The sequence below is a fragment of the Palaemon carinicauda genome, chromosome 38, assembly GCF_036898095.1.
Source record: "Palaemon carinicauda isolate YSFRI2023 chromosome 38, ASM3689809v2, whole genome shotgun sequence".
In the NCBI taxonomy this organism is placed as follows: domain Eukaryota; kingdom Metazoa; phylum Arthropoda; class Malacostraca; order Decapoda; family Palaemonidae; genus Palaemon; species Palaemon carinicauda.
The window spans coordinates 57,617,835-57,627,834 of record NC_090762.1 but is presented as its reverse complement, the minus strand read 5'-3'; the positions used below and the strand labels follow the sequence as shown (position 1 = coordinate 57,627,834).

At 32.8% G+C, this 10,000-nt stretch overlaps 1 long non-coding RNA gene across 1 annotated transcript in view; it reads right to left on the bottom strand.

Annotated features, from left to right (window-relative positions):
* Positions 1–10,000, bottom strand: part of LOC137630654 (uncharacterized) — a 123,386-nt gene that overhangs the window by 92,964 nt on the left and 20,422 nt on the right. The window contains exon 2 of the long non-coding RNA XR_011041748.1: positions 9,845–9,917. This is a non-coding gene — a long non-coding RNA (uncharacterized lncRNA). The remainder of the gene's footprint in view (positions 1–9,844; positions 9,918–10,000) is intronic.

The following is a 10,000-nucleotide window of genomic DNA, read 5'->3' as shown; positions in this document are numbered from 1 at the left end:
TTAAGTTATTAGTTTTGGGGAAAGGAGAATGAACTAAAAAAACAAGGTGAGCATTAAGTATTGTAATATATGAATAAATAATAGTGATACGGGAATCACAGCAATAATATGGAGATCTTACAGTTGCGTGCGTATATGAGCTTTAAGACATGCGTGCATATACACACCTGATCCACTATTACGTTGATGGTCTGTCAAATTGTCTGTGTTCATATAAATAAAGCATAATGTTAAATGAAGAAAATTAAAAAAGAAAAGTCAAGACTATTTTCAACATTTGCGAAACATGGTTGTCATTTAGAGAGAGAGAGAGAGAGAGAGAGAGAGAGAGAGAGAGAGAGAGTTGAATGGGGAGGTGGCATTACCCCACGAGAGAAGTGATCATGGAAGCCCCATTCCCCTTTCCCCAACTGTTTCCCCTCCCCATGTCTTCTCTCCCCTCGTTCTTCCTTCTCCCTGTTCCAGCTTAACCCTCATCCGCAAGCTTGGTGTAGTCGATTTAGATGTCAATATTTTGGAAGAGAGAGAGAGAGAGAGAGAGAGAGAGAGAGAGAGGGAGAACATATTGGTACACTGAAAAAGGAGGGAAAAAGAAAAGAAAACCGACAGATAGAGAAAGAGGAAGAGAGTAGTATAGGAATTTAAAGGGAAAAATAAAGAAAGTAATGTGAGAGAGAGAGAGAGAGAGAGAGAGAGAGAGAGAGAGAGAGAGAGAGAGGGGTGGGTGGGTTGTTTGAAATTGATAACTTTCATTCATCTCGAATCAGTTTTTTGTCCCTGGCTTTGTGAGTTAGAATGGGGCTTACTCGCTGGTTTCCTTTCATTTCTGTTTTAATAGATATTTTCTTCATTAGATCTTTATTATGATTTTTATCCTGATTTGATTTGCATTAGCCTATTAGCTTATACCGAAATTTAAAAATGGTATTAAATATATTATTTCTAAAGTACTTCCATTGGTTAACTCAAACCAATCAGTTTTCCTTAAGTTAGCGTCCCTATGATGTCACCTGTGACCATTATAGTTGTGACGCTAGCTTGCACCATATTTCAATAAGGTTATATCTAATTATCAACTTTTTAGGTTACCCCCTTGGTCAGGATATTTATTACTCCAAATCAGTATCATTTTTTGTCCATATTCCCTGAACATCATTAGTGACGGCAAATTGCAATTTTCGACTAACCATCCCGTTTTTAGGTAAATGATAAATGTGACGCAAGGTAGAATTAATCTGTTAATAAACAAATTATTTGAATCATATCCTCTGACCTTGATAATTTTAACACTATTTTTTCCTATTTTTTTCAATTTCTATCTCGCTCACTTCATCGTCACCTCCCTTGACCTTGGGAGTTGTATCGCCAGTTTGCTACACCAAATCAATCCATTTCCCTCTCCGTCACCCTCTTTGCAAGGCCCCCCCAGACCACCTACCCCCACCTATGCTTCCTCCCCCAACTACCAACCATTCAGCCTTGCTCCTACAACATTCCCCCGGAATTCCTCATGTCTAAAGCTCTCTTCCATCTTCCAATTTTAGATTCATCCTTTTTCTGCCTATATTTTTTCTTCCCCCTCTCTATTTTTTCTTTTTCTCTTTTTATTTGTTTTCCGTTCACTGAGAGAGAGAGAGAGAGAGAGAGAGAGAGAGAGAGAGAGAGAGAGAGCGTGATAACACACACTGTAGTATCAGTAGTATTCGTAGTAAAAGTTTCCCCCCTTTCACGTTTTAAGATTTTTTTTTTGCAATTTTTTTGTTGGCTGTTCGTTGTCAGTTTTCTCTATTTGTTTATTTAGTTGGTCAGTTTTCATCAGTGCTGTTGGCGTTATTGTTCATATTTATACCTTTATTTTTGTGGATTTTGTCTTTGTTACTCCTACGATGGTTTCCTTATGATATTTTTAACAGCTAATTTTACTATTATTCTTACTATAAATTATCACACTCGCTCTTTCTCCTTCATTATTATATATATTTTAGCTGTTGTTGGATCATTTTCATCGTTAACCACGGCAAAGTCTAATTAAAGCATAAAGCCAAAGTTAAGCAGATTTTTTTTTTTTACTAATCTCGCTTAGGCTACATGCATATTGATAGACCTTTGTATGTTCTTTATGTTGACAATTTTTCCTCAGTGGTTTACTTGAGAGTAATAAACAAGCCTACATTCTCCGATAAGTTTTAACACTTTCTTTTCTTGTTGGCTAAGAGCAAGGGCTATTTACGGGCACAGTTTTGTCCTCCCAATTAGTCTAAGCGTTTAATAAGATCAGTAATTGATATAGTATTGCAAATTTCCTTTACATTTCATAATACCAACTGGCTTTTCATCTGCCATGGTCATGCAGTCATTTATACATTGGTTTGGCAAAATCATTTAACTAATAATCACAGTATTTTGATGTTATAAATGTGCGTTTCAAGTACCATGGTCATGTATAAACATTCAACATTAGTCTAATCATTAGTGAAACATTAATATTTATTAATTCAGTTAACAAAACTGTCAACATCTCAGTGATAGGACAGTACAAACTGGTTTCCACTAAAATTATTCAACTCTACATACATCAGATCAATAACAAACACTACATAAAACAAACTGGTGTCGCGAGTACCAAAGTTATGCACAAACATCCATCCATTAGTCGAATCGCCACCTAAGTCTACAAACAAAGCCTCAAGGAAGCAAGTACAGAACGCTCAATTCTATATGGTAATTTCATTCAAAACCAACAAGATCCAGGAATTGCAATTGAAGTTGTAATGTATTTCCGTTTTCGGTACAACAAACCAATTCCCACGAGCAACGTGGATGCACAGACCCTTCACATCACACGAGCCGATGTGAAATACGGCATGATTTTACACATACCTGTTGTGCATAGGTGCCTCGCGCTATGGGTAATTACTTATGGAGTATATTTACGCATATCTTAGTGAGCTTACGTATATGCACTCAAACGCTAACATACATGCATGCGTACATACATTTCTTACCAGATATCATTGCCGAAATGATCTATATAAAAAAATGCGTTCATTCTGAATTATCGTATAAATACTTCATAGAAAAATCCGAAGGAATGGAAATTGTAATACCCATTTTATTGACAATTTATGCATCTTAACATTATACATACTTAGAATTCTTGATATTCATACCATAGTTTTTTTTTTTTAATGTAAAACGAAGTATATTCTGACCCTTATATAGACATGAACACAAAACTAACATATAAACAAAACCTTGCTAACGAAGGCAATATGCACCAAATCAATCACTATCTTCTCTCTCTCTCTCTCTCTCTCTCTCTCTCTCTCTCTCTCTCTCTCTCAAACTGGAGGCCTAAGACATCAGGTTTAAAGGCTAACTTTCACATACAAACTGTTTCAGTCGGTCTGCTTTAAAGCAACTTCAAGAGACAATACTCCGGTAGGGCTGCTACAATTCAGGCGTGCTATTACCAAGGGAGGTCTCTCTCTCTCTCTCTCTCTCTCTCTCTCTCTCTCTCTCTCTCTCTCTCAAACACACTTCGTTCTGCTGCTGTGCATTTGTGTTTCTTAGGTAATTAACTGGTTGGATCTTGTTTCTGTTATGTACAGTATGTGCTTCTGTGTGTTTAGTAAATTACTTATTTTCTAAATATGAAATAATAAAAACGAAAGAGCTTCTTAAAACTAACACACACCCTCTCTCTTTCTGTCCACACACACACACACACACACACACACACACACACATACCATTTGTTTACCTATTTTGTTTATATTCCTCTTAAGCAATGGGCTCACAATGCGTGATCCAAGTGGCACATGGTGTCGTAATTTGCTGTTTTCATAACGATAAAAAAAAACAAAGATGGTTAAGGCCTAAGTGTCTTTCTCTTATTTCTTTTTCTCTTATTTTCTCAGGCACATTTTGGTATTCATCTATTACCTATTTGTACAATTTTGGAGTATTTCTATCAATATTAATTTTGGTTTCCCCATGTTTTGCACTATCACTTTGTAAACTACATTTGAAACTTACGTGTTCATTATATATATATATATATATATATATATATATATATATATATATATATATATCGTGTGTGTGTGTTTTAACGCTAGATAAAACCATAAATATTTAAAGGTTTAAAGGCCACTCATGAATGGCAGAAGCAAGGGATAGTGAGATAACCCTATGAAGCAAGACAATGCCCTAAAGACTGACCATATATACATAGTATCAGCGCCCAAGGCCCCCTCTCCACCAAAGCTATGACCTAGGAGGGCCAGGCAATGGCTGCTGATGACTCAGCAGATAGACCTATAGGCTCCCCCAAACCCTCATCCTTAGTTTACAAGGATGGTGAGGATGCAGCGAGTAAAGGAACTAACCAGTTAGAGCGGGACTCGAGCCCCAATCTGGTGATCACCAGTCAGGGACGTTACCGCAACGCAAAGTACAGTGCTCCGGCAAGAATTTGCTTTCCTACCTCTCCCAATGGTAGTAATTGATGGCCAGTGGTGGGTTATCCGCTATCTAGACCAATTTTGGTATAATTCACTCAGAACTTCTTGCTTGATCCTCTTCCTAGACAGACGAACAAAGCCGAATCAACACCGTACTTCCTAGCGGAGATGAAGAGTAAAAAAAAAAATAAGCAGTTTAACCAGCATTTCACTTCCTAAGAAACCCAAAACCGAATATTGATGCGTAATTCAGTAAGAAGGCGGCGAACGCTATTTTGTAACGAGTTGTATTGTCGTAAGGGAATAAAGTCGCTCGAAATGTATTGCTGCATTACCCGTCATTTCCTCCGCTTCGGGAAAGAGGATCCAATGTCACCTAAATGCATAGGAGATGTAAAATATGGAAGGGAGAATTCAATGACACGTAAGTGTAGAGGAGAAGTGATGTATGAAGACTATTCAATGGCAGCTTAATGTGGAGGAAGTATGAAGTACTTTATGTAGAGGGCCTTTACAAAAATGAGGAGCATTACCCCCTTTTTTATTATATATTATTATTATTATTATTATTATTATTATTATTATTATTGGTATTATTGTTATTATTATTATCATTATTTTCGTGTGGATTAAATGGAATCCATATTATGAAAGTACCTGGGATTCCTCTTCAATTTTTAAATCTTGGAATATACCGTCACTATTCGTTATCCATTTTCAACGAAGTCTAGTCTCCATTGTAGTGGAGCCATTCTACAGCGAGAGCGGAATTTCCTATGCATACGTGGAAAAGCAAATGGATTTAGCCAACGCTGCTAGGCTATAGAGGGTTTTAAAGGCTCCCCAAAATGTAGGGTATTCGTGATGAGAGAGAGAGAGAGAGAGAGAGAGAGAGAGAGAGAGAGAGAGAGAAATAGGTATATCATTACTTGATGGAAATTAATATCTGGAACAGAAATTCCTGCCTTAAAAATAGTTAATGATTGGTATACCTAATTATGATTAGCTTCTAAATTTTCTGTGTGATGTCATAGCAATTTCAGTTCCCTAAATTCAGTCGTTTTGATAGGTACTAATGTAGATAATTACCATTTAAAAAAATAGTATTCGTGTTTATGAGAAATAAAACAAATCCTTTCTGGGTTATGTATATCTTTCGTATTCTCGCCAGTTTATAAAATCTCTGACCACTGTTATGTAACTAGTGTATCGGATGTTATGACATGTTGTTACATACTTAATTAACTGATTATTGTGATAGATTTTTGTATTACTATTTTATTAACAGTTTTGTGTGATTAATATCTTACTGTTGTAACACAAAATTCTACTGCCATATGTATTGTTACAGTATATAAGTAATTTATCTTTTTATTAAAAATGAATAATTTATTTCTTTATCAAAAAAACTAGTCTCAAAACTATCATAGTCATCGAAGTCATATTATGTAACCCAACTTGTATGTAACAGTTTCTGTAACTACATGTTAAGATAATGATTATATGACGTAGTTATGGGAATTAGTTATTTTAGAATTAATTTCAGCGTTTTAAACAAACAATGACAAGAACAAGAACAATTGTAATGGTTAATGTGATTGTAAGTAGCTATTATAAATGTAGCGGCAAAACCGGAAAAACGGTAACTATAATGGGCAACAAATAAACGTTGTAGTTGAAATAAATTACTTTATAGATTTCTTTTGGGTAAAATGAACAAAATAAAGAAGTAAAACGAAAGTACTGGACACATTTAAGAAGTAATTAAAATATGATCCTTAATTAATTTCCGTATTCTGATTAATCTTAGAATTTAATTATATCTTTAGACGTTAACCATGGTCTTCACTGTCCGGGGGTAGAGTTCTCTTGCTTGAGGGTACACTCGGGAATACTACACTATTATATTTCTCTTCCTGTTATTTTACTTTTATTTTTTATAATCTATATATGAATGATTTATTTTAGTGTTGTTACTATTCTTAAAATATTTTATCTTAATTGTTCAAAACTTCTCTCGTAGTTTATTTATTTTCTTATTTCCTTTCTTCACTGGGCTATTTTCCTTGTTGAAGCTTTTAGGCTTATAGCATCCTGCTTTTCCAACTACGGTTGTAGCCTAACAAGTAATAATAATAATAATAATAATAATAATAATAATCATAATAATAAACCCTTATCAAAAAATAATTAAACCCCATCCATTACTTGAGATATGAGTGAATAAACGAACAAACAAACAAACGAACAACGGCGAATGGGTAGCCTCGTCCCGACATCATAGGTTTTTGCTTCCCAGAAACTCGTGGGTTTGTCCATAATGTCAAAAGTCACTCCAGTCCGACATTAGAGAAATTAAAGCAAGGGAAAAGAGATCACTCCGTCATCCGAGTTTCACAGACAAATTGTTGTATGATGGCTGTGCTAAAAGTGTTGAATTCACCCTAATGGCAAAATGGATAAGGTCACACGACTCGGGTCAGGACTAGAGGAAAGGAAAAACGGCCGAACGGTAAAAACGCCTTTTTGGGAACAAAGCTAAATAAAAAAAAAGGAAAATTAAGGGAAAAAATTAAGATTGCACGATAGTTGTAAAGCCTGAAACAAAATCAAATAATTGTAATAACTGAATATATATGAGAATTTAATTGAATAGCATGGAAAAAAATGAGTAATAATGGTAATAATAATAATAGTTATATCAATTATAATGACATCTTACTATTATTTTAATTGTATTAATTCAGTAATATCATTATTATTCTTATTCTTACTTGTGTTATTATTGTGATGATGATAATAGAAATAAATATTTATTCCCAAGGAACAGTTACGGAAGAGGAAAATTTCGCTCGGAAATAATTGATTTATTATAATTAAACTGGAGCGTGATGTAGCCTATTCATATTGCTAATTAATTCTCCTGACTATAATCCTGATGATTGTGGTAAATTCCTTTTGCTTTCAATGCATTTACTTATTAATGTTCTATTTGATGTAAATGAAAACTTGTCACATTTAATGTCACTGAAATTTCAAATATAGAATGTACGCTTATCTGTTTTTATACATAACCATTTTTTTATATTTATGTGCTTAGTTTTTTCTTTAATTCAATTATGTATTTTTATTCATTCGATTACTTGTTTTGTGAAAATAGGTGGTCGTTAAATAATTAAAATAAAGAAATAAATAAGGAAAAAAATAAAAGAGATAGAATGGGAGGAAACAAAATCATCAACCACGATGCTAAAATGCCGTAGAGTTTATCACCGCAAATTATACATTTCACCGTCGAGAATTCTTTTTCTTCATGCTGATCGCTCGAAGGATATATTTTAATGGGAGTTATTATTATCAGTCTTTTTAGATAGTATATACGCTAACGCCAACTTGAGCGCCGGTTTTCGATATACGCGGGACTGTCGCTTGAGCGCGCGTTCATACGCACGCGGTAACATGACGTCAGTAACGGTGAAACAAATACATTTTGGCCAATCTCCTGGTCACTATGTTGTTCGGTTCTAGTTGGTCAGCTTTTCATTAAATGGTTTTCATTATATCAGGACTACGTGCGTTGGTTTTTTTTATTAATATACTGCGCGCGAACATCCATAAATCATATTTTTAGATGTCTGCAATAGAGACAAATATCGAAGGGCATTAATTCAAAGTAACATGCGATGTAGAGAAATTATTTTAAAGCCAGAAAATATTTTTGATCAATAGAGGAATGATTTATTAAAGAAAGGAAAATAAAATTTGTGACACTTTTGCCAGGAGAACAATAAATATAATTCGGTGAATAATAGGAATAAAAAACTTATTTACACTAAGAAAAATCATAACTCTGATATTTGAAAAAAAAAAATAATTGTCACCTTTCTCCCTACTGGGAAAGAAATCATTAATAATAATATTGCCATTTTCATGCTTTTATACAGTTATGAAAAAATAAATACGGAAAAGGGTTTTATCATTACTACTTCCTTCATATTTTTATGAAAAATAGATATGGATTTTTTTTTCTATAGCACACAAAGAAGTATTTCTATTCCACTGCATTAAAGATTAACTATATATACAGCATAAGTGAGGGCTATTGATTAGAAATGTGTGTATGTGTATAAGTGTTACTCAGTGATTTATATTTATAAATGCTGTCCTGTATGAATGTATATTAACGTACAAGAAGAAATGTAATGTGAATTGTTGAGAAAAGAGTATTTTATATATATATATATATATATATATATATTATATATATATATATATATATATATATATATATTTTTAATTTTAAGTAGGTATACTGTTTGTGTGTTAATGTATGTATGTATGTATGTATATATATATATATATATATATATTTATATATATATAATATGAATAATATAATGTAAATACATGTGTGTAGATTGAGTGTATTATGTATATATATATGTATATATATATATATATATATATATATACATATATATATACACATATACATGATTTATATATATATATATATATATATATATTTTTATTTATTGTGTGTGAGTATGTGTGTGTATTATACTTATAACCATTATGCGTCTGAGAGGAATATTAAATCTGCGACTTTCAATAGTGTATTATGCTATTTTACAGAAGCAATTAAAGAATAAACTTGTGGTAAAACCTAATTTGGTGTTTTAGATACAAATTAGAAAATAAAACATAGTAAGATATATATATATATATATATATATATATTCCTAGCGCTCCTTTTAGTTATAACAAGTAACAAATAACTTATAAAAAATAAGAGCTGAAGAAGCAACTCATCAATCTTAATCAAGTTCTCAAAGGTCATTAGCGTTAATGTGCTAATGATCAATGTTTTGTAATCTCACTTCGATTAGTTCAAGTTGCGCTATTGTTTTCTTCATTTTTTATTTATATATTTCTAATGTAGTTTCGGTACTCATTGCACGCGAAGTATAATACCGATAATTATGTATATCTTTTTTAACAAAGATATTACTGATAAAGACTAAGGTTTCACTTGTATCTTCCCGTCTATTTATGTCTGTGAACATATATGTAAAACATCCGTAGACTTTATTATGTACTCTACCACTCGCTTCAAAAAATTGTAAATGTTATTGTAGTTTTATCAATTCGGTTAATAATTTAATTATTAGATATTACGTGATTAACAGCTTGAATAAATATCAACGAAATATTTGACAAATAGAAGGCATAAAATGTATATAGGCAATTTAATAGAATTTTGTCTACCAATCGGTTGATAACTCAACGTCGTTATCGTATACGTTAGCGTATATCCAAATCGAACTACCCTAGCTTTAAAGTTTTCGATTCGTCCTATAAAACGCAAGAAATATTACCTGATTTTTTCCTCTCCTTTGTCTCTTCTGGTTTCCATTTCAGGTCGGAACATCGGATGCTAAATTGGGGATTCTGCGGAGAAAAAATTAAATAACGTTAAATTCTCGTAAAACCTGGTTGATATTTTATTTATCAAATTAAATTTACATCTTTTA